The sequence below is a fragment of the Acinonyx jubatus genome, chromosome B1 (genome assembly GCF_027475565.1).
Source record: "Acinonyx jubatus isolate Ajub_Pintada_27869175 chromosome B1, VMU_Ajub_asm_v1.0, whole genome shotgun sequence".
In the NCBI taxonomy this organism is placed as follows: Eukaryota; Metazoa; Chordata; class Mammalia; order Carnivora; family Felidae; genus Acinonyx; species Acinonyx jubatus.
In genome coordinates this window covers 179,871,826-179,897,448 of record NC_069382.1, presented here as the reverse complement: position 1 = coordinate 179,897,448, position 25,623 = coordinate 179,871,826, and positions in this window count along the sequence as shown.

Below are 25,623 nucleotides of genomic sequence, written 5' to 3'. Positions count from 1 at the left end.
TAAACAGAATTCTAGACAGGAATTCTAAACAGGTAGTTAATTAGTAAAAGTAACAAGGTTTGCTTGTTAACCTTCTCGACTCTGAATTCCCTGTCTCTTGTGATAAGGATGTCTCTTTCCCTCTGGGATTTGCCCAGGAAGAAGCAGAGAACACTGCCCTGTATGAGAGAAGGAAGAAGCAGCTGTGAAAGCAGCTCTGTGTGTGTGTGTGTGTGTGTGTGTGTGCATGTGTGTGCGCTCCTGAGATAAGAGACGGAGCCGTGAAGCCGCTGACTTCCCAGCTCCTCTTCCTGGGCCCTCTGCGTCCTGGTCACATCTCCGCCCTCCAGACACTGCCACGTAGCTTTGGCAAGTTTACATCACTTGAAAACAAAAGAGTCCTTTCAATGGACCACTTAGGTAAAGGTTGAACGCCTATACTGAAAAACACCATCTCTTCCTATATGACGGTGCACTTCACCAACTGTCTGTTCATTCATTCATTCATTCATTCATTTATTCACTAAGCATCTACCATGTGCTGGGGGCTATGATACACTCTCTGGCAAGCCTGGTGAGTCATACAGGTGCAGTGCCCAATCTCATGGAGTTTATAGTCTCTTCCTGCGGCTGCCGTAACAAATTGCCACAGATGTGCCAGCTTAAAACAACAGAAATGTAGTCTTTCACAGTTCTGGACGCCATGCATTTGAAGTCAAGGTGTGAGCAGATTGCAGTCTCGCCGGAGGCTCTAGGGGAAAATCCTTTCTTGCCTCTTCTAGCTTCTGGTGGCTCCAGATGTTCCTTGGCCTGTGGTCGCGTCACTCAGATCTCTGCCTCTGACTTTACAACGGCCTTCTCTTCTTGTCCCTATGTCTCTCTTCGGGGTGTCTCTTATGAGAACACTTGTCTAAGAGTTTAGGGCCCACCTGGGTAATCCAAGACCTCATCTCAAGTTCCTTAACTCAAACATACCTGCAAAGACCCTTCTTCCGAATGAGGTCACATTCATAGATTCTGGAGGTTGGGTTATGGTCTTATCTTTTTAGGCACCACCATTCGACCCGCTACAGATGGTGAGCAGTTGTTAGAGCTGTGGAGTGTGTTACCAAGGGGATTCACAAGGTGCTTGAGAAAGTGGTGCCACAACCTCTTTTGGGGAGTTAGGGAAGGCTTGTTGGCGGAAGTCACGTCGTCTGAAACCGGAAGGTGGGAAATATTACCAAGGAGAAAGACCAAGATGTAGGAGAGGAGGCATCTGCCAGGGAAAGGAGAGGCAAGCCAGGCTGGAACAGAGAGTGTGTGTTGGGAGGGGAAGGGCAGAGCCAGGGAGCAATGGTCTGGCAAGACAGGTGATTTCTGATGGCCCAGCCCCATGTGGCCTTGTGGTTTCAGGTGGCCTACAGTGATCTGATTTGCATTTTAAAAAGATCCCTTTAGCTGTCCTTTTTCACCCCCAGCCTCCAACTCCCTAGTTTTCTGATGCTGGACAACAATATTGTCAGTGGGAAATCCCTGATGGTCCCTGGGGGCTTAGGTGAGGGAAGGTGCCTAGGTTGGAATGTGGCAAGAGCCCCCTTATTAGCATCTGACTGGCATTCTCCACCCCACCCCCACCCCCGATCCGCCTTCATTTTGCTTTTGCAAATAAATCAGTAAAATATTACCTTAAGGCCTAGGATACCAGAGGCAATTTAATACTGTGAAAAATAAGAGGCGTCTTTGCTGTTCTGACATTTATTCTTCCCAGGCTCGTTACTTTTCCTAATGAACGTTTCTTTCTCTCCTTCCGCTTATCGGTTTTAACACATGCCATTTACCACCTCTGACCTGCTGATTAGGGGGCTGGGCACAGGCTTACATCACTGTCAGAGAAGAAGAAGAAAAATTGCGCAGTAAGTGGCAAGATGTGTCCGCGATAGCGAGCAGGGAAATCTGCAGTGCTCTGGAGAATGAGGGACCCAAATGAAATCCCCTGGCTCCAGGGGTCCGGCTGAGCCACCTGCGGGCACTGGGCACCACGTGACTCGTGACTGATTATTCAAATGGGCCGGTGATTAACCCCCTTTATATTGATGGAAATAATCCTGCCGGAGCCGGCAACGGCTAATGCATTTTGGAACTGCGGTTTTCCATTGATAGCACAAAATAGTGTGGAGGAAAGCCATTTTCATAATATTAATAATGGAATTACAGAATCAGGTCACTTAAAGGAAAGGGTGCTGAGTCAGCGAAAGCAGCCTCGACTTGAATGTGGAGATTAGTACTGAGCAAAGGAACCACAAACCTTCTGCTGCGATCTCATGGCATAAAACACACGCGCCTTGCCGTTCTCGTTTGAGAAGAGAAAGAGCTTTAAAGATGATTTGAGCCAAGTCCATTCTCAGATGAATTGATTGCAGAGGAAAGAACTGTCCAGGGTGCCAAGACGGCCCCCTCAAATAGGTGTGTTTCCTCTTCTTCTTTGAGTAAACGTCGGGTTTGCCTTCCTTGCCCATGGCCTGCTTGAAGGTCCAAGTCCTAGAACAATGTCTGGAAATGCTTTCAGAGTCAATGGCCAAGATTGCAAGTGAAGATCAGTCAGTGGCCCCCAGAGGAAGTAAGTGCAGATCGGGTTGGCCAGAGGGGAAATTCTGCAGGGATCCCCTAGGATCTTCTGAGAGTGAGCTGGGATGTGCTCCGGAGGTCTTTGCCGAGCAGGGCCTGGGGACAGAGTGGTGGGGGCGAAGGAGGTGGTTCTCTCTGTGGACACTAAGAAAATCCTTGAAATATCCAGAGAAAGGCAGTGGGGTATATATATGATGTTCACTGAAGTGTGCTTACAAAGTGAACCAACTGGAACCTGGAGGCGTATTAAGATACATCCAGAAATGGAGTATTGTGCAGATATTCAAGATCTTAGGGAAGGGATAGGAAAAACTATTCATGATATGTTAAGTAGAGAAGCAGGTTACAGGTATTTTTTAAAGAAAGCCGGGGGCTCCTGTCGCTTGTCCAGCCCAGTTCAGCCTCCTCTTTCTTCCGGGGTCCTGGTGACCTCCTGGGATAGTGGAGGAACCACTATGGCGAGAAGTCAACTGTTTGCATTTCAGGGGACACCTCTTCTTGGGCTAAAGCGGGGCCTGGAGAAGACGTACAGAGCAAGAGTGGCTCGTAAATGAGTCAGACCGTTCGAAGTAAATGCTTGTCATGCTTTAAAGAAGACGTGGTGAAACACACATAGAAAATTTAGCACTTTAAGTCTTTTAATGTGCACACTTCAGTGACATTGACACGTTCATGATGCATCACCGACGCTCTTTCCCGGTTTTGGGGTTTCTTGCCAACCGAGAGACTTTCCTTTAACATATCCATGGGAAGAATCGTAACAGGGCCGAAGGGGTCTTAAACACATGGCTAGAGGTTGCCTACCAACCTAGACTGGGTTACTGCCCTGTGAAGGTGCCCTGTGTGCCCTGTGAAGCCACCAGCCACCAGTCGGTCACCAGCGGCAGATCCGTATCGTGGCAGAATCACGGACGGAGAGCCGGATGGATCCTCTCGGTTGCGTCTGTCTGATTGTGTCACTTTCCGAGGTTGTTACCCCGGCTGAATTGCTTGGCTTAGCAGGTCATTGAGAGGCCGTAACGTCCAGTGGACCTGAGAGCTAGACCTGAGCATTCGGAAACGGCTCACCCCTCCTGTCCTTGGAATGTATGTTCTGTCCACTGTTACTGCAGACAGAGTTGTTTTTAGGGACACAGCCTTGAGGGAGCAATGTGTTGTCGAGACCGTCTGGACGATCCATGTGACTGAACCCCGTTAAGTCCCCTGCATAAGCTTTTAAGATCCTGGCGAGCGGATGTAGAGATCCACTGGTCCTGTGGCCACCCAAGACAAGCCTCATAGGGAAGTTCCCTTGCTTGTTAAACCTGCCGCCTCCCAGTCTGGAGTGGGATGCCCCTTACTTTGGTCTCTCCCCGCCCTCTGTGTACAGGGCTGGTGTCAGATTTCACCCTAAGGTTTCAAACCAACATGTGGGCTGCTTTCTCCCTACCTGTGAATGGGGCCAATGATGCCCACCTTTCTTCGCTTAGTTAACACGTCTTTATTGAGTATCTCCTACAGGCCAGGCCTTGTGCTACACCATCAGTATCTTTCTCCTTCGTTTTCCCGATCTATGGTTGTTTTGTGTTTGTTACGGTGCTGAATAAACATTTCACCTGGTGGTGCTCCTGATACACCCTTGGGTGCTACTAGGTCCCCTAGTAGCTTCGCTCGCACAAGCCTAACCACCTTCAGGGTAATGGGACCATGGGGCTTCTTATTTTTAGCAACCAGAGTGGAATGCAGTAAAGCAAAGGGTGATAAAGATCCTTTTATACCAATGTTTCACAATAAGGAAAAAGCAACCTCGGTCCTGAAGTGGCCATTCTTTTCTCTGTAAAATTTTTTTTCCCCCAGGCAGACAAATTGGCTAAGTTGGGGCTGGGCAGACCTCGCTTTCATCAGCCCTGGATAGATTTCATGGTGGCTTGCCCAACGGGGCGCACAGAATCTCTGGCTGTGGGCTTCTGGATGCATTTGTCAGGAAGCAGGCGTGGGGAATGTTGCTGCTCGGGAGAAGGTATTCACCTTTGTGAGGAAATAATTCCCAGCCCTGAGAGCAGGTGGGATGCAATACCAACGTCCCCTCCAGTGATCTCCACTGAGCTGTTTTATTTATACTTGAATGTGAGCTTTTAGGGAGAATAACACTTCTTCTTGTGATTGAGGAGGGGCCCCGGGTTAGGATCTCAGGTGGCTGTGCCCTGGAGGCTGCACATGCTGGGTCGGTGGCCGTTGTCACACCGGGGCCTAGGAGGGCTGGAGGGGCGGGCACACACATATGCGATTTGCTTAGGTGGGCTTTATGCTCCTGTGCAGGGAGGATTATGTTTGCCCGGCTGCCATTTCAACTGATTCTTATTCTAATGGCCAAGGCCCTTGTTTTCATTCCAAGGGAATATCACAGGGTGAGTGCCTTTTTTTTTTTAATTTTTTTTATTAAGAGATTTAGTTCTCAGAGCACTGTTAGGTTCATAGAAAAATGGCAAAGAAAGTACAGAGAGCTCTCATCGACTCCCCGCCACCCATTTCCCCCAGTTTAACGTCTTGCGTTAGTGTGGTGCGTTCGTTACAATTGATAAACCCACAGTCATATGCTGTTAGGAACTGAAGTTCATAGTCCACGTTAGAGCTCACTGTGTTGCTCAGTTCTATAGGTTTTGCCAAATGCAAAACATCCTTTACCCATCGTTAGCGTGTCATATGGGTGCAAGCACCTTTTTGCAGGGTGGCAGTGCCCTCCTGGGGCGCCCAGCCCTTCCTTGGAGCAGTGCCCAGGCTCTGAGGTCCTTGCGGGCTGGGCACAGCGGACAGAGTGAGGAGCTGAGAACAGCGCCGATTGCCTCTGTCCAATGGGGAAAGGAGAGCTTGTAGACAGAGAGGTGTCACTGAGACCCCAAGCGACCTAAGAGAGGCGCTGGATCCCCTCCGAAATGAGTGAGGAGGGTTCTTGCACCTCATGACGCAGGTAGATGTCCCAGCCCATCAGCCTTTGGGTTCACCTTTCCTTGGGCTGTCGGGAGGGGCGTATGTATTCACATGGAGCTGTTGGATGAGGCAGACATCCTGGGGCGTGGACAGGTGTCACCCTGGCTAGACAGTTTGTGGCCGAGGCACTGGCCCTCCCCTGCACTGACCGCCAACACTGGTCCTGTAGAAACAGTGGCCACTGGGAGTGGTGAGGATTCGGCTTCCATGTGGCCCCTGGGCCTTTGACAGGTCCTCTGCTGTGACCTTTCCCTGAGTCCCTTCACTCAGCTTTTCTTGGTCAGAGGCCTCTCTTTTTTTCTTGGGCGACATTCTCAGCATCAGCTACCAAGGTGTATCGTCTGCCGGATTGCTGCATCACCTAGAGCTCTCTGGGGAACCTGTCCCTGCATCCCTCTTTGTCCTTCAGGAAGCTCTATTCCCCTTTCCTTTCTCAGCGGAGCCCCCGTGAAGGCCAGTGGGCTTTGGGAGTAGTGACATCTGATAGTCCTGCTTGAAGCTGTCCTCCTTAAATACTGAGACTTCTTGATGTTTCGTGCAGGCCGTCAGTCGAGACTCACCTTAAACACCATGACCTGTTATCCACGCTCAGAGGAAAACTAGGAAAAAATAGCCTGGTTCCCAGGCTTGGAGCACAGTAGAAAGCACCGAGGAAAGTGGTTTGAAGAAATAGTTATAAGACAGCAAGAGGGGAGCAGAAGAAGAGACCACCCGGCGGTCTGATGCGAGCACAGCTAGAAGTGCTTTTTGGGACATGGTAAAGCTCCCTCATGGCTCTTGGACGAATGAAGGGACGAGGCTCCCGTAAAAGTCCCAGCTCAGGGGCTCAGACTGCATTAGATGGGTGTCAAAGTGTTACCTCTGAAGTCTACAGAGAATGTACATGCCCACTTTACTGATGGGAAAACTGAGCCTCAGGGGTGTTAAAAACGAATCAAAACAACTGAGGACACGTACTGCTAAAGCCAAGGGGCTGAGATTTGGATCCAGGTCTCCTGGCTTCCGAGCCTCTGGTTATTTCACTGCCTTTTGAGGGCTGCCTGTGGCTGAGTGGATACAGGGGGCTGGCAGAGGAGTTTGGTTGCTCACGAGGCTTTTAAAAAGAGGCTAATCAAATGAGTGAAGGCACATACGCGCTGGACATAATAAAAAGAGCCAGCGTTTTCTGAGCGCTTGTTATGTGCTAGGATAGTTCCGAGAGATGTGCTGTCCAAGAACCGACTCATTTAATCCTAGAACAACTGTCTCGTTCATTCTTATCGTCACCCCCATTCCAGGATGAGATAACTGAGCTTCTGAGAAGTTAAGTAGCTTGTCCGCGTGAGTGTAGAGCCTCATCCTGAGCTACTAGAGAGCTGGGCAGGATTCAAGCTGAACCATAAAAGTTAACGTTGGTTGGACCCTAGGGAACACGGGGCTCTCCGCCAGACCCCTACAAACACTCTGAAATGCAAGCCTCTCCCCAGCTATGTGAGGGAAGGCATATGTGTTTCCGTTTTACGGATAAAGAACTTGAGTCTCAGAGACGTCGAACAACTCAGACCTGGCCACACGGCTAATAGCCGGCCCTGGGGCTTGAACCCAGATCTGCGTGAAGTAAAAGCTTGGACTCTTCCTCAGATGTTGGTGGCTTTCAGACCTGAAAACACATCTGAATAACCCAGGGAGCATTTATAAAATACCGATGTCTGAGCCCCGCGCCCGGAGGTGGATTCAGGAGTTGGGGCGGGCCTGGGAACCTGCATTTTATACAAGCCTTCCCCGGGCGGGGCTGCTGTATCCCCTCTGCGGTCCCCGGCAGCTTCTCAGTGGCTCAGGTGTATTCCCTTATGGGACGGCTTTGTGCCCATTTCAGTTTGTGAAATTACCCTGAGAATTCGAGTCAACGTGGAGATCTGCATGCCTTTGCGAACCACTTACCTGGGGAGCGGATCCACAATCAGACGCTGCTTTATTGACTTAGCACAGGAGTCCGGGGGACAGGACATACCCCGAACCCGGGTCTGTCGATTCCTGCTAGCCTCTGGCTGTCCCCTGCCTGGAGGAGGACGCCCAGGGAACCTGTCACTGCTCAGAGGGTGCCTTGTCAGAGCCGGAGTCTGATCAAGGGCCGCTACCTCGGTCAGCATTTCTCAGCACTGACTGTACATGAGGTGGCTTCGAGGGGTCCCTCAAAGACCGATACCTCAACGAAATGGGGGCCTCTGAGGGCAGATCTGGGAAATGACCATTTAAAGCAAGCTCTGTAAATAAATAAATAAATAAATAAATACAAACAAACCAAGAAAAAACCAACGAGCCCTGTAGGTGATTCTGATGCAGGGACTGGGTTGCAAACTGGATCAAGCCTCTCCCGATATTTATAGTTCCTTGGGGTTTTCTTTGATTTCTCAAATGCTATGGGTGTCTTCTTAAACTAGCTTCACTCACGCACTTGATTTTTTACTACAGAGAGTTCCCGCTTCGTGCACACATGCACAGCCTCCCCCGTCAAATGCTGTTTTTATACACATTTGCACGACTTGAAGTGACCAAACGATGACTCTCAGATTCCCTGTCCTGGAAAGATGCTCCCTAAAGTTGCTCACGCGCAAACCTAGCATCGGCAGGGTTCCCGGCACCTGCTTGAGTGACTGGCTGAACCCCTGGCTTCTCTGTGGCCGCCTTTTCTGGCCGCGCCCTGCTCCTTCTGCCTGGCTGCAAGCAGGGTGCGGGAGTTTTCTCTGGTGTATGCTCTGTGGGTAAAACCTTCCTGCCTCAGGGATCGGTCTGCGAGGCACCCGTCTGATTGCGCATATAGAGAAGGGCTTAGAAATAGATTTTAAAAGAATCCAGTTCAAATCCCCTTGAAACAAAGGAACAATCCCCTCCACCCTGAATTATGTCCCCATTTCTTCCTAAAATTCTCTCCAGCTTTCTAAGAAGCTCTTGTTTGCAGCTCTTTGCAGCTTCTTAAATATATGAACCTTTCACTAGGGGGCACTTTAAGACTGAGTTAAGAAAAAAAACCCCAGAAACTTGGTGACAATAGATTGCACTTCATCATTAACTAGACACACAGTCCTGCACAAAACAAAATCTAAAAAATACATAAGAAATTAAATATGTATTTAGCTGAAACCGTGATTCAATTTCTGGGCGTTATTTTCTGGAAGCTGGACATGGGACGAAAGTAGTGTCCTTGGATTTACTGGCAATTTTGACTTGGGATTAGAATAATAAGAACGATAATGATAATAGTAGTCTTTTCTTCTGGTTTAAGATGGGCGTTTTGCTTACTTCAGTGTTTTAGTGCAACGTGGTGTTTGAAGCGTTTACTCAAATTCATGTTTAAGAAATGTCTTCTTTCTCGGGGCGCCTGAGTGGCTTAGTTGGTTAAGTGTCAGACTCTTGGTTTCGGCTCCGGTCGTGATCTCAGGGTTCGCGAGATCGAGCCCCGTGTCGGGCTGTGCACTGACAATGTGAAACTAGCTTGGGATTCTCTCTCCCCCTTTCTCTCTGCCCCTCCCCTGCTCTCTCTCTCAAAATAGGTGAATAAACTTTAAAAAAAATAAAAAGTTTTCTTTTTCAACATCAGTGACAGCGTTAATGTGGTTGCTAGCCAGTCCCTGCAGCAGGAGTAACAGAGGATTTTCTAGGGAGGAGAAAGGCCCTGCAGGTGCAGCCGGGACCTGAGTTCTAGACCTTGTCTGTTTTTACCTAGTGGCCTGACCTGGGGCAAGTCACTGCCCCTCTTTGGACCTCAGTATTCTCGTTTGTAAAATGACGGTATTGGACTAGGAGACAGTGAAGGTCTCTCTCCAATCTAACATGCTAGAAGAATCTCTCAGGCTGTCTCCTTGTGGTTGGGTTGTCCCCATGACGTTTCTCTTGGACTTGGGCATGAAGAATTACACCAAAGGCTGCTCCAGGGAGAAAGATGGGAAGATGGGGGATGTGAGTGCGAGTCCTGGTGCTGTACTTGGTGGTCACCTTTGGGAAGTGAAAGGGTCAAATAGCATCTCCCTAAAAGGTGCTGTTGAAGTCCTATCCCTCAGTACCTGCGAAGGTGACCTTATTTGGAAATAGGGTCTATGCAGATGATCAACTAAAGATGGGGCCATTAGGTTGGGCTTTGACCCAATTTGACTGTTGTTTTTACGAAAAGGGGAAATCTGAGTACAGAAGCCAGACACAGACATGAGAATGCCATGTGAATATAGATGCAGGCAGCGATGTGGTGATGCTTTTTCAAGACCAGGAACACCAAAGAATGCCAGCAAACCACCCGAATCTGGAGGAGAGGCCTCCCTCACAGCCTTGGAAGGAACTGGCCCAGCCACCACCTTGATCTTGGACTTCTCCCCGCCAGAGTTGAATTAAAGTGTGATGGTGCTAACATTTAGCTAACAGTAGATAGATTTCTATTTAAGCCAACCAGTTTGTAATTCTTTGTTATGGCAGCAGCCCCAGCAAATGAATACAGAGGCTACGTCACCCGTAAGGATGAGACAAAAAAGGGTTGATGTAAAGGGAAACCCTGTCGCACACAGGGCGTGGCGTCTACTGGGCGTCTCCTCAAACGTGAGTTATCACAAAGAAGGCACAGAGGAGAGAGGAAGGGAAGGACGGCGGGGTGAGGAAGGAACCGTCTGGTATTAAGCACCTGTTAGGTGCTAGAAACTACGTATTTCTCCTCAGTTCTTGCTGACAAGTGTCTTGACGCTGAGGGAATGGGGGTTTCCAGAGGATAAGTCATTTGCTCATGGCCAGAAGCTAGGAAGTAGCACACAGCAAACTGGCCTATCTGAACCTAAACCCTGTGATGCCCTGCTATGCTTGTTGTTGGGACCAGGTGTTACTGGTGCTGTCATGGTAAACCTCACTCACTCACTCACTCACTCATTCACTCACTCACTCACTCACTCATCCATTCACGCACTCACTCATTCACTCATTCACTCAATCATTCACCCACTTGCTCATTCACTCACTCACTCACTCACTCATCTGCCTAACAGACAGAGAAAGATGGAGCTAGGTCCATTCCAGGGAGCCAATGAGAGACTCGGTTCCATGAAGTCATGTATTTTCTAGAATGATTGAAGCTAATTGCACAGAAGATAATTCACTGCAGCAGGCCAGGGTGAGGCTGTTTGGGGAAAGCCGATCTCAAGAGCCAAGTCATGGTACGTGGGAGTGAAGAAGTCACATTCACAAGTCTCTAGTTCCTCCCTAACTAAACTTGCCCACCCTGTTCTAAAGGGCATTAACAGATGACTCAAAGCCAGGCTCAGTCCAGGCACAATCCCTAAAGAGCCCAAATCCATTTCGATTCTGTGTTTCCCCTCTCTGAGACCTCCTCGTTCCCCATCAGAGAACCTTCTCTCCTTGCCCAACCCATTCCATCCCCACCCCAGTTCAGTAAACGTTTACCTGGAATGTATCTTCTGCCAGGCGCTGGGGATATAGAAGTGGGCTGGAGGGGGAGGCTGAGCAGATATGCAGATTGTTGCAATATCGGGGATATGCCCAAGATGACTTGGATGGAGGCTATCCGGGAAAGCTTCCTAGAGGAGGAGATGTCAAGCAGTGGTTTTGGGAAATGACAAAAGGGCAGGCATCCCAGGCTCAGGGAAAGCATGTGCAGAGGCCTGGAGGCCTGAACTAGCAAGGCCAGTGTAGACAGCTAGAAGTGACTTGGAATGGTTGGTCATGAAGTGTGAAAGGAGGGGAGTGAGAGAAGGCTGGGGTGCTGGCATAGGCCAGGTCACCAAGTCCTTCTGGCATTTCAGAGCTACCCTCAAAAGTGCCCATTCAACCCACCATTTCCGGAAGACCAATTCCAGAAATTTCTTCAATCATGCTTCCCATGTCTTCTGATTCCCCTAGGTTTACCCTCTGGGATCCAGGTGGGTTCTGCTCTTCCCTTTGTACTGAATGGTGCATTCCTTCATCTGTTCAGTCCATCAGCAAATAGGTATGGAGTTCCTACTGTCCACTGTCTCTAGCCATCAGGATCCAGTGGTAAACAATCAGTGATGAGGAGTGCCTTCTGTCTTCCTTCTTCTTAGCTAATCCATTTAAGAAATAAGCCAAGGATTTTGGTAGGCTAGAGGGGGACTGTTTGGGGACAGTCAGCCATCCTCCCCCTTGGAACCAACCATGATGTGACATGGCTGCCCATAGCACATAGCAATTTCACTTCTTCCCCGGAGAATGACCCCCTCTTCTTGTCTTAGTCTCTTTGCTGCCCTGATGACGCTTCTGCGGATGCCTTTGCCATAGCTGACATTGCCCAGACACTTCAGAAGGACAGGTGTGCCCTGACCACACCCTGTCCAGGTGGGGTTTCGTTGACTTCAGTCCTTCCCTGTCTGGAAGCCTCTTTGGGACCAGTTGTGAATATCTCCATCCTCCCCATGGGGCTGGTTCAAGCCACCAGCCCACAGGATTTCCCTTTCTCAGTCTCAAGCTACCCTCCTGTGTCCTTGGGTGGGTTAGCTTCCCAGGGCTGTTGTACAAATTGCCACAAAGTGGGTGGATTAAAACAATAGAAATACATGTTCTCCCAGTTCTGGAGGCTAGCGGTCTGAATTCAAGGTGTGGACAGGGCCCTGATTTCTCTGAAGGTTCTAGGGGAAAATCTTCTGGCTTCTGGTAGCTCCCACCGTCCTTGGTGTTCTTTGGCTGATGGTGGCATAATGGCAACTCTGCTTTTCTCTTCACCTGGTCTTCTTCCCCGTGTGTCTGGGCATCTCCAAATCTCTCTCCTCATAGGGACACCAGTCATTGGAGTAAGGCCTCCCTGACCCAGGATGACCAGATCTTAACCTAATGACATCTGCAAAGATTCTACTTCCAAATAAGGTCACATTCACAAGTACCAGGGGCTAGGACTCCAACATGTTTTTGGGGGACCCAATTCACCCCATGACACTGGGTATGAGGGTTGTAAGCCAGGCTTCCTTTCTTAGCATAAGTGTCTCCCAGCCTTTCTCAAGCTCTGAGCTCTGAGCCTTTCTCAAGCTCTGAGAGGCGACGGCCAGGCAGGAATGGAAATGGGTCTGTGGAATTCTAGAAGGTGGACGGCGAAGGCCCAAGAGTCTCTCTGTCTCTCTGTTGTCCACACTCTTTGTTTGCAGGTCTTTGCTAAGCGCGCTCGGCAGCTAGTGGGTGAAGTGGGGTGCCTGGTGCCGGGTTTAAGTACAGATTCCCGTTCCGCTGTCTGCACCTGTCCCTTTTCATGTTCCCGTTTATTTCTAGGTGGCGCCTCAGGATGAAAAGGAAGCAAGGGGCAGGCGGTCAGATGGTGACCTTTGGCGGCAGATCTGGGGGGGGGGGGTGACAGGTGTTTCCTGATGGCATATCAGCTGAGGGAAAACCTAAAGTTCTCTGCACTGACTTGGGACCCGGAACAAACATAACAGCTATGGAGCGTGGCCCATTCGACTTACCTTCTGCTGCCCCGCGGCCTAGGAAAGCCGTGAATCAGATTGATCAGTGCACTTTTTCTAGAAATGTCTAGGAGGAGGCTGGGTCCTATAAGGGGTCTGAAGATGGAAAAAAAAAAGAAAGTATTCTTGCTTCTCTGAGTTGAGTGTTTATCAGATTCCCAACACCCCCACCCCCCCCAAAAAAAACAAACCCGAACTTTGTTGATTTTGATGCAGTTACCTTTCGAGGGCCCTTCTTTTTAAAAAAAAATTTTTTTAACGTTTATTTATTTTGGGGACAGAAAGAGACAGAGCATGAACGGGGGAGGGGCAGAGAGAAGGAGACACAGAATCGGAAACAGGCTCCAGGCTCCGAGCCATCAGCCCAGAGCCCGACGCAGGGCTCAAACCCACGGACCTCGAGATCTTGACCTGAGCTGAAGTCAGACGCTTAACCGACTGAGCCACCCAGGTGCCCCTCGAGGGCCCTTCTTGAAACCGGTTGCCAATCACTCTCATTCAGTCCTGAACACATCAGCCTCTCCTGGCGGGTCTCCTGAGCACTGTGAGCTGAGTCTGAGGAAGGTGAAGATTGGGGGGGCAGGGCAGGGGCGGGGCGAACTGACTCTAACTCAGCGCGGCAGCCAGTGAGCACGCTTCCTCTCAGTGAAGCGACTTTTTTCATGTAGCCTCGATGCCTGCCTGGACGCTGCCCAGGAGGACCCCCTTCCCCGGCCGGTGTGCTCCCCACCCCAGCACTTAGGACGCGTGCTGAGATGTTAAGTACTGACAGTTGCAAGGCATTTTTGTTGCCGTGCTCGGCCAAGCCGACTGCTTTTTACAAACACATTAAACATTAATATCTACAGAATGGGCAGTTTTATAGTGCACCAGCCGGAGTTTCCTGGACACGGATTTATTTATTTTTTATTAATGTAACCTTAGCATGCCACATATTTCACGCGAAGCTCCTGATCTGAAAGGCCTTGGCTGGGCCCGATGAATACTTTATGATTCCATTTAAGACCAAGGGAGCCAATAAACTCACCCCAATTTACATTTCAGTGGAGTCTTATAAGTAATGCATGCCGCACGCTTCTCAGCCGTCTCTCCGACTGCCTTTAACACCTCATCACAGAAGTGGCCTTTTCAGGAGGCAGAGGACAGAGAAGTTTTCTCTCCGAACTGCTTTCTTTTTCTTCCTTCAGCTACCTGATCCCCTCTCCACCGCCACCAGTAGATCATCGCTTGGGGCCGGAGCGTGTGGTGATGTCTCTCTTCTCTCTCCCTTGGTGTGCTTCTCATGTGGCCACCTCTGAGCCATGCCTTCCAGAACCGTACGCAGCCCCCCGGCCAGCTGCCCAGCTCTGCTCCTGAGTTTCCTACTGCTCTGGTTCAAGGGGGTTCGACAGTTTTCCTTTCAGGCCCGACTTTCCAGAAAAACGAGAGCTCCATTTTGATTTCGCCCTATCCGTCGCCCGGCCGACAGTTGGCGGGCCCGGAAAGCACGGGGCTGTCCTTCATGGTGTCCTCTCGTTGCCCTCTTCCAGACCCCTGAGCCAGGTTGCTGCTCACTGTGGGCAACAGGTCTTGCACTGTCCTTCCCCCTGCTGCAGCTCGTGCGTCATTACATGGCCTGAGTCAGATGACACCGCTCTGCTCAGGATCTTCCAGTGGTTTCCAGTCTTCTAATTCCTGCTCCAGCTTCCAGCTACTGGCTGCCCTGTGGATTTCAGACTTGCCACCTCTCCACAACTGCACATGCCAATCCTTGAGATAAATATCCCTTTATATATGTGTGTGCATGTGTGTATACATAGTGTATAAATATGTATTTAATATCTTGGTTCTGTTTCTCTGGAGGACTCTGACCGGTTTCGGAGTGTCCTTTACCAACCGTCAGGTATAGAATACTGTTCTCCCTCATTACTCCCTTGATGTTTACATGTTCTGTGACATTCCCTCCGTGGAAAGGTGGAGACTAATCCCTGCCTCCGATGTGGGTGGGCCTCAGTGGCTCACTTCTGTGAATAGAATGCAATGGAAGAGATGGTGCATGACCTCTCTAAAGGCTGGGTTAGAAAAGGCAATATAGTGTCAGCCTGATGCTCTCTCTCTCCCGCTCTCTCTCTCTCCCTTTTTCTCAGTACCACTTCCTCTTGGAAATTTTCCACCTTATTGTGAGGACATGCCGCATGGAGAGGCCACTGAAGGTGTTCTAGCCAATTGCCCCAGCCAAGGTTTCATCTGCCAGCCAGCATCAACTCCAGTTATGTGAGAGGTGAAGCCTCCAGATGATTCCAGCCTTCCACCTTTGAGCTGCCCCCGTGACCCTGACTGGGATATATAGGCTGTGCCAACTGAGTCCTGGCTAAGTTAGAGAGTCATGAGCAAAACCAAATTATTAGTATTTAAGGCCACTGTTTGGTGGTTGGTTATTTGCAGCAAAATAGAACTGGAACATTCTCTATCCCCTTACGCTGCTAGCTTAAATTTTTTTTTTTAACAAAATTATCACTATTTGGAATGTAATTATTTCCTAACTTGTTTATTATCTGTCTGTTCCATTAAATATAAGGTCCCTGAGTAAGAAACGTTTCTATCTTACCCATTTAAAATTTTTTTTAATGTTTCTTTATTTTTGAAGGGGAGAGAGACTGAGTGTGAGTAGGGGAGGGGCAGAGAGAGAGGGAGACACAGAATCCAAAACAGGCTCCAGGCTCTGAGCTGTCAGCACAGAACCTGAAACGGGGCTTGAACTCATGAACCATGAGATCATGACCTGAGCTGAAGTCGATGCTTAACTGACTGAGCCATCCAGGCGCCCCTTACCTGTTTTTAAAAAAATCTTAGTACATATAAGAACATTTGGCACACAGTAGGCACCTAGTAAATATTTCTTGAATGATACTACTACTGAATTTACCGAATTATATTCTTTCTTATTTTCTTTCTTCCCTCTTTTCCTCCTTTCTTTTCTTACCTCGACCTTTCTTTCGTTTTTTATTCTCTTTCTCTTTCTTTCTTCTTTCTTTCTTTCTCTTTCTTTCTTTCTTTCTTTCTTTCTTTCTTTCTTTCTTTCCTCTTCTCTCCTTTCTTTCAGATAACTTCATTACTCTCCACTCAAGTACCACATAAATACATTTTCCTTGTGAAAAATGAAAACATTTCAGATAAAGCTAAATTCCCTTTGCACACAATCCATCCCCAAGCCTGGTCGTCTTCCTCCATCACTTAAGCTTTTCTGTGCTTTGTCTCCAGCCCCCTGGTCATTCAGGAGAGAGGGGAGGCCCTCTCCTCCACCGCAAATTTGGTACCTTCCTAGCCTGCTCCTCTACCGTCACAGTCTTCCTTTTCCAGAACATTCCATAACTTTCTTCAGTATGCCATCAGCGTACTTGTCCCCAAACCCTGCTTTGAGGGGAACGTGCCTTCAAGCTTTCAGAGAGTCCTTTTTACCAAGCAGCCGGGGTTCAGACTCTCGCCTGGAGCCTAAGTTTCTACGATTGGAGCCCTTCTTAGGACTTTGGTTCCTCTTCCTTCATGAATCTCCTGCTCCAGCTACAGCAGTTTCCTCCCTGCCTCCGAAGGTCCTCCGCTTTCCCACTCTGCCTTTTGCCTTCTTCATGTCTTCAACATCTTTCTGATCCTATTCATCTATGTAGATGCTACCTGTTTTCTAAGTCCTTTAGGGGATTTTCCATGCTCCCTCTCTGAAGAATCATGTCTTCTTTGGGCTTCAAGCTCCCACTGCCTTCTCTCTGCTGTTGTCTTGTAAGGCTGCACCTTGGCTTTCTACAGTGTCTTATCCCCTCAGCTGGAGTTCAGGCTCATTGAGAATAAGGACCGTGTTGTATTCTGTTTCAGTGTGTTCAGAGATCCAGGATACCCGAGAGCCTTCTAGAAGGCCTCAGTGGTCACTCAGTTGCCCTAGGGAGGGCACCCACGTGTGTGTTTCTGGGACATTGTAACAGTGGCCAGGCATATTGTGGGAGTCAGCAAATTGGTAGGTTTCTTCCCAATGGTCCTCCTCTCCCAGCCCCACTTGCCTGAGGTTGAGATCTTTGTACTGTCAATGGCAGGTGTTCTGCTATTTGGAGTTCACCAACAGGGTGACCACGAGAGTTACTTTGTGATGGCATAGCCATGGCTGTAGGCCCTACATGCCTTTGATGGGCATGGGACCGGGGAGAGGGAGGACCCATCTGGAGTGACTAGGCTGGGAATGGATAGGCTTTGAGTGGTTTTTACAGAGCCTTTTTCATTCAATCATTTATTCAACACATTCAACAAATATTTATCGGGCACCTGCTAGGGGACGGGCACTGCACGTTGTGCTAGGGATGCAGTGGTGAGTAAAACAGACTTAGCCTTGTCCCGAGTTTATAGTCTAGTGGGAGAGACAGGCAGATATGTGGCAAGTAAACAATTCTAATTCACCACGAACAGGGAAATAAGCCAGGAAATCCCGGTCACATAAAAGGGACAATGATTGGGCCTGGAGAGGCTAGGAGAGGGCTCCCCTAGAAAGCAGAACATAAAAGGTGGGATCTAATGGGTGGAGAGGAGCTTGCCAGGTGAGAGGGGTTGGTAGGAAGGAAGACTGAGGGAGGCATAGCACAATGACTGGGGGGCGGGGAGGGTGGTGCAAGGAAGAAAAGAATGAGAAAAGAACCTCAGGCCAGAAAGCCCAGCAGCCTAACAGGAAATTGGGACCTGTTTACAAGGGCTCGAATTAACAGATGGAATTGTTGTTAGAACTTGGACTTGTTCCCCTGGGGGGCAGGGAGGGAAGGCCAGCCATCTTCACCTTGGATACCAGCGATGGCTCCCCGCCTGGGCTCCCAGCAGGTGCAGACTCAGGCACGACCTGGGGGTTGTTTTCACGTTGGCACATTGGGAACCTAAGCCAGGTGTTTCCCCCTTTGCTCACATGCTCGGACTCTTCTGTGCTGATTTTGACACAAAATCTCTTTCCTCCTCAGGCTTCTTTAAAAAAGGCCGCCTCTGTGAGTGACTGGGTATTGCCAGTGTTTTATAAAGGATGCACAGGGTCATGGGGAGGACACACAGCACAGCCCAGAGCACCTCACCATTAATAAACACGGGCCGTTCTCCCGGCTTCTTGGGGTGTCCCATCGACTTGGCGACTTTTCTCTCGTCTCTTTCACCTCCTTCCTCCTTTCCTCCTCCTCCTCCTCCCCTCTCACTCCTTTCCTTCCTCCCTCCCTTTTTCCCTTCCGCCTCTCCCTCTTCCCCTCCCTCCTCTTCCCCCTCTTCCCCTCTCAGGAGCAGGGCAGTTGTTTTTCTTATCTCATGCAGAGCAGCTACACCTGCTTATTTAATCTCAGCACCTGCCCCTGCGTGGGTTTCAAGGCATTTGCCTGATGTAAGTGGGGTCTCTCTTTGGAGAAGGTATTCTCATACCTGCTGTTAAAGGGGAAATATATATATGCACATATATATGTGCTAACTGTGCCAGCTGAGAGTTGGCTGAGGGTGAAGGTGTCCTCACTTCTAAACACACGCGAATGATGCTCCCTTGGGCTCCCGGTAATGCTTTTTAGGTAGTGAGCTCACCCACGGAGAAGAGACCTCACTTTGAACTGGCGTCACGGCCAGCATTGGCCTTCCATCTATTCTGCTCACTTCTCTTCTACTTCCCTTTTTCTATCCTTGACATTCAATAGCTCCTTACTGAAGGTCTGTTATGTGCTAGGAATTGAGCGAGGCATTTGTTAAGGAAATATTTTCTAGATGGCTGGAGAGCATTTTGCAGGGACTGCTGCCCACTGTTCCCTTTTCCCCAGAAAGTGCCCACCTCCCGCCTCCATGAACACTACTGACACATGATGTCCGCCATGAACTGTCTTCTCACTGGGATTTTGGGTCTTAAGAGAAGAAACATTGGTCAGCCCCTCTCCTGGGCTAGACGCTATACAATGTCAAGGTCAAGTGCTTTGGGGAGGGTCACGTTTCCTCCCAAATATGGAGAAAAGTAGGTTGCATTGGAGAAGAATGGACCAACTCCTAGAGAAAAATAGAGATCTGTCTGCGGAAGGTAATTCTGGAGCTGATGCGATCTCTAGGCTCCAGCTGTTGTAAAACTGGGCTGTATCCCTGCCCTTCGCGTGGTCTGGCTTCTCAATTTCTCCTTGGGGTTGAGCTAATCAGTCTCTGATTTTGCCAAAAACCGGTTGGAACTGAGACTCTGTCACTTGCATCCAAACTAATAAGAGTAATAAAATTGGATACATAAGGTACTTGGCAGTGAATGGGCTTCTCAGAAAATAAGGAAAAAGGCAAGACAGTTGATGATTTCAGACCATTATGGCCTAGATTAAATGAGAAGTTGTACGAAGTGCCTGGTGTAGCATCTGACTCGTGCCAGACCCCCATCAAGGTTAATTGTCTCCTTCCCTCCCATCCCCTTATCTTTCCTTCCTGAAAGCCTATTTCAAGTTAGATGCTGGAAAGCAAGAGGCATTTGAAAGCAGGTTTCGTGTGCCTTTTCAGATTACTAATCTTCTAAGTGGTATGAAGTAACCTGGGTGGTCTAATAACTTCTCTGACGGCCTACTTTTCCACGGGCGCAAGCTGAATGTGTACTTAAGACATAGCCAAAATTACGTTGAAAAAACGTGAATCACGGAGGCATATAAACGGGGAGCTCTGTTACTAGGGAATCATAGCTTTTAAAAGAATAGCTATTACAGAGAATCCCAATTCTGGGGTCTATACATCTTAGTTTGATTGCTCATTCAGAAACTGCTGGATTTAGCGTGCATGAACTTCATGGGTGCTTTATTCAAAGCCACTCCCTGGCAGTTTCTAGGATAGCTTAGCCCCCTACCTTTTCAGTTTGTTTGTTTGTTTGTTTATTTATTTAGAGGCAGGGAGGGGCAGAGGGAGAGGGAAAAAAGAGAGAATCCCAAGGAGGCTCCACACTGTCAGTGCAGAGCCTGATGCGAGGCTTGAACTCATGAACCATGAATCCACGACTGAGCTAAAATCTAGAGTCAGATGCTTTCTGAGCCACCTAGGCGCCCTGTAGCCCTCTACCTTTTAAAAATGTTTTCTAGGGGTGCCTGGGTGGCGCAGTCGGTTAAGCGTCTGACTTCAGCTCAGGTCACGATCTCGCGGTCCGTGAGTTCGAGCCCCGTGTCGGGCTCTGGGCTGATGGCTCAGAGCCTGGAGCCTGCTTCCGATTCTGGGTCTCCTTCTCTCTCTGCCCCTCCCCCCTTCATGCTCTGTCTCTCTCTGTCTCAAAAATAAATAAAAACTTTAAAAAAAAATAAATAAAAATGCTTTCTTTGCTCCTATATACTTTGCCATCTGTTGATTCCTGACTCCTTTTAACACTGCATGTCTGGAACAAGTCTTTACAGGTGACCAAGGTTTGTCTTTGAACTAGATCTCCATCTTGCTCGATAGTTGCTAAATTACAGACTTCACAATGCAACTGTTTACACGGCGAATATAAAAATTTGTAACAAGGGTTGATCGGTAAAGCAATCAAGAATACTTGTGTATGGTAAGAAATAACAAAAGAATATATATGTGTGTGTGTGTGTGTGTGTGTATGTCTGTGTATATACACATACACACATATATACACACACATATATATACATATATATGTGTGTATGTGTATATACACAGACACACACACACACACACACACACACACACAATCTAGGCCCCCACTGCCATTTCTGAGTGACAACTGTCATCAGATTCAAAGAGTCTGATGTCTGCATTGAAATCCCAACAAGTACCCTGGATTAAGCTGTGTAGCAGCTCTAATTGCTATGCATGGCTTGCACAGAGCATAAATAGTTGTAACCTTTCTGCAAAGTACCAAGTCAGGAAATGTTAATCCATAGGGAAGCCATGCCTAGGCCGTGGCTCCAACCTGATTGGTAATTCCTGTTCTTGTTCTCTAATTTAAAAAAATAAAAAAAAAAGAGAGAGAGAGAGAGAGAGGTTCCTGTCTCTACAGTAGCCCAGCCTCTATTATGTTGTGTGTGCATTAGTAAAATTGATCTCCATAAGAGTTCTTCAAGCTGAATTACTTAACAGCATCGTTTAGGGCTGCCGCCAAGGGAGAAAAGTCAGCAGGGCCAGGACTTAAGAAAGTTGCTAATACTGAGGCTGATTAAGGCTTCCACGCTTTGCAAGACATGCCCGGCCGTTGTCTAGTGGAAGCCCGCTGCACTTTATACCTGGAAAACAGGCCCTTGGAACACGGGCTCTTGGCAAAAAAATGCATTAAGACTACTCATTTGGAGGCGATGTGAATTTTATGTGTTTGCTTCAGTTCACTCCTCTGGTTCCTCAAGGTAATGACACAATTCAGGCTGATTTTCTTGTAGAGAGCTCTCAGCCGTCCACTTCTCAGGTTCTCAAAAACAAAAAAAAAATTCTTTTATTTTATAAAATTCGTAATAGTTCAGGCCAAAAGAGAGAGAAAAAAAGAAAGTAGACAAACTAAGTGAAGCATATCTGACCAATCCAGGAGCTGTAGGTTTTGGTGGTCTCTGGGGCCCTCAGCTCAGGCAAGGGGGTCCTGGAAAGGAAAACCTTAAAGGAAAGTCTGGGGCCCACAGGAGCTGCTTCCACGGGTGCTCAGCACACAGGGGACAGGGTGGGGAGGGCATAGGATGGCAGGAACGAGGCATTCGCTTTAGGCCCCAAATTTAAGGAGGTGCTAACAAGCTCGGGAATCAAGATACACACTATATGCAATATTCTTTTTTTGTTGTTTATTTATTTTGAGACAGAGAGAGAGAGAGAGAGAGCACGAGTGGGGGATGAGCAGAGAGGGAGAGAGCATCCCAAGCAGGTTCTGAGCTGCCAGCACAGAGCCCAAGGCAGGGCTGGAACTCACAAACTGCCAGATCGTGACCCAAGCTGAAATTAAGAGTCGGACATTTAACCGACTGAGCCACCTGGGGCCCACAATTAATGCAATGTTCTTTTAAAAAAATAAAAAAAAATTAAGCCAGACCAGTCGGTGATGAACAAAATACCAAAATTTTAAATAAAGCCGGGATCCTACCCTGCCTTTGCATGACCTCACGCTCCTCCCTCGGGTCCCAGTCGTGGTCCACGGTACGTACCTCTTTGGCTTCTGCCGGTGGCTGTGCCACACAAAAAGTACTCGGAAGCACCTTGGCCAGGGGCTAAGGGGCAGGTCACTTACTCACCTCACTGGCATTTCCTACCTTTTGTGGTCATAACGAAGTCATCGTGCGTGCTCATACATCAGGGACGTATCGCCCTCTCCAGACACGGTGCCACGTGCTCTCTACCAACAGTGAGTTTAATTTTAGCAGGCGAGGCAGGGGCTGGAGTCCACAGGTACAGAGCCCGAGGTCCTGTCCCAGCTCACAGCCCAGGACGAGCCAGGGTCCCAACCCCTTCCTGTCTGATTCCAAGGCCCTGCGCTCCGCCACTGGACCACCTTCCAACCCCAGCGTGAGCCGAGCTTGAGTCGAGAATTCCTTCGGGACCACCAAAGAGGATAGCCAGAATCTACCCTGACTGTCCTCTTGTCAATGCGGGTCATCTATTCTCTGCCCAGACCTTCCTGGCGAAGCAGAATTCCTCGCTGTCAGGGGCAGTGTTTTATTTTGGGGCCGTTTATGCTTTTATGGAGCAAATCTGCCACCTCATCAATTCCATGTATCGCTGCATGTTTGTCTCTTGGAAAAACTACTACTTTGCCTAGAATACTTTTTTTTTTTTTTGATGTTGTCTGCTGTATGAACTCCTCATCATCCCTCAAAGCCCACCTCCAAAAACCCTCCTATTTATGCATCTTTGCCAGATTCTCTAGCTCGACTGTTACTCCCCTGGTTTTGACCCTGTGGCATTTTGTACTATTTATGTTCTCACTCAGTACAGTTTTTGGGTATAGTTATTTGTGTGCACATTTATCCCCCTACGGGGCTGTGAGCTAGCTCCTCAAGAGCGAGCAATAGATCTCGTTTATCTCTAGATCTCGAACACCTAGCTCATTTTCTGGCACACACTCAAGGCTACTAAACATGCTTTTGTGAAAATCGATATTGCCCCACGGGTCAACTAGGAGCTGCCCTTACAAGAGTGCTCTTCTGTTGCTGGGAGTCACCTGTGACACCTCTCCAAGCTTATTTTACAAGCAGGAATTTGGACTTTGCAGCCCCATAAAACCAGCTTCGAATCTACGTCCTGTCTGTTCTGCTTACTAGATGAGTGACCGTGGGCCCGTCATTTGAAGCCTCATGTTAGTCCTTTCTCTCTTCTCCTTCCTTGCCTCCCCCATATCCCTTCTCTCTCTCTCTCTCTCTCTCTCTCTCTCTCTCTCTCTCCCTGTTCGCCTTGGCTTCTTGTCTGTCTGGAACAGGGCTGTCACTGAACCCAGCACGTGGCTGTCCTGCAGATAGCTGTCTAGTCATGTATGGCGAGAACTTTTCCTGACGTCTGAAGGTGAACCTGCAAAAACGAAACCAGATTATAAGGCGCTGCTGCTAAATTTATCAGAGGCACTGAATTGGCACTACAAAATCCCTCCTAGAACCCAGCGTGGATCTTTGATTTTAATGATGCAGACTGGAGAAAACAGAAATCCTGCCGCTCCGGGGGTGGGGGGAGAGCCCCCCACGACAGGGAAATGCCTTCACGGATGATGGGGAAAGCCAGCAGCAAATGACAACCCCTGGGTGCCTGGAACCCCTGGGTGCTGCCACTCGCAGAAGCGCAGGACGTGAGAGCAGAAATATTTTCATCATGAGCCCTTCCTAAGTGAGAGGATGTTTGTTCCAGGAAAGCATTTGCCTCCTTAGGTAAGACGAAGGTTGAGTATGAAATTTCCCCTCCTTTCCCTCCTCTGCCTAGATTCTATCATAGTAAGAAAAAAACTTCAAGCGCTGGCTACATTTAGAAAGATTTTTGTCAGAGGGGCGCCTGGGTGCCTCAGTCAGTTAAGCATCTGACTCCTGATTTCAGCTCAGGTCATGATCTCAGAGTTCATGAGTTCGAGCCCGGCATCAGGCTCTGTGCTGACAGCTCAGACCTTGCCTGCAGCCCTCTCTCTCTCTCTCTTTTTCTCTTTCCCTCGCTGCCCACCCCCCTGCCCCGCACGCTCTCTCTCTCTCTCAAAATAAATAAACTAAAAAAAAAAAAAAAAAAGGGGGTATTTTATCAGATACTTGATTGTATTTGTGATGTGAAGCCTGAGGCAAAGCACTGAGTTAGATGACCAAGAAACAAATACACGAGAAACCTCAACGGATCTTTGGAATATGTGCACCCACACGTCTGCAGGCTTTAACTGTGCTGAAAACACAGACACCCAGATCTTTGGGGAAAACGCAGAGCAGCCCAAATCCTTTAGAAGATTCTGAGCTTGAGTCCTGTGATTTCCAAGGTCAGCATTTTTAGGAATTCTTCATTTTCAGAACTTGCAGCCCAGGTGATGGAGGGCATGAAATTCAAATCTCCTGTTCTACTGTCCCCTGCTGCTTTTGAGCTCAGCGAGAACGCCGTTCTTTTTTATGCCTCCAGTTTATTCTGTACCACAACCCGAGGCGGTACCAACCTGTAAAGGATGATTCTACGGATCGTAGTCACCATGCTGTTCCCCACGTCTGACAAGCCAAGGGCAGCAAGACGCTGTGGTGGGGGCATCTGGAGGGAAAAGAAGGTGAGACTCCAAAGGGGCCAGAGGGAGGTCATGGCAAATGAGACTCTCTTTCATGTAAGTCTGTATGTACCGTGGAAATAGGCTGATTTTGTTTGTCGAGTACTACTTTGGTGACTCACTCCTTCGCTGCTGTGTGGCTTTGATGGTGGGGATAAAATCGTGCACGAGGTAACTTCACTCTCCTCCCCCCTCGCTGCCTGGGAGGCTGAGCTGCAGGGCCCTCGTCACTTGGACTCCCTTCCCTGTGAATTTCGGTTGGAATCATCCAAAAAGATGCACCGAGAGGAGATTGGCGCTGGGAGAGTGACGTTATTCCTTGGGGTCTGTCTCTCCCGGGTTCCTGCAGCTCGGATGCATTCCTCACTACAGCTCCTGGCTCTCAACTGCCTGGGGGTCCTGGTAACTGTCAGCCTGACACCCTCGGTGCCTGGGGAAGTAACAGCTTCTGGCTGTTCTTGGCCTGGGGGCACCGTGACTGCCGTGTCCCGATCACTGAACTCACCTTTGTAAACGGCCTTTTTATTGAACTCTCTTCCCGTTGTCCCACTGAGTGCACCGTTTCTCGTCATCTTGACTCATACACACCATATCTCATTCTCCCTCAGTATCCCTCCGACATTCAAACTGAACGCCACGGATAGGCAGATGACCCAGGCTGGTCCCTTCATTCACTGAGAGACATTTAGTGGCATTTTTTGTAAGCCGATACCGTTCTGGGCATTAGGAATACAGGGGTGCATGGCACACCCTTAAGGCATGTACACGCCAGTGGGAGAAACTAAAGAGAGACAAGCCGATCATCCATACCTGAGGTCATCTCACACTATAAAAAAAGAAAAGAAAAGACAGGAACAAGGCAGGGAACAGCTGGGTGGGTGTCGATGGGTGGGCAACATGAGCTTCTGTGCTCGGGGAAAGTGTCTCTGGGAAAATGACAGAAAAGAGGAGTCCGGGAAGACAAGAAAA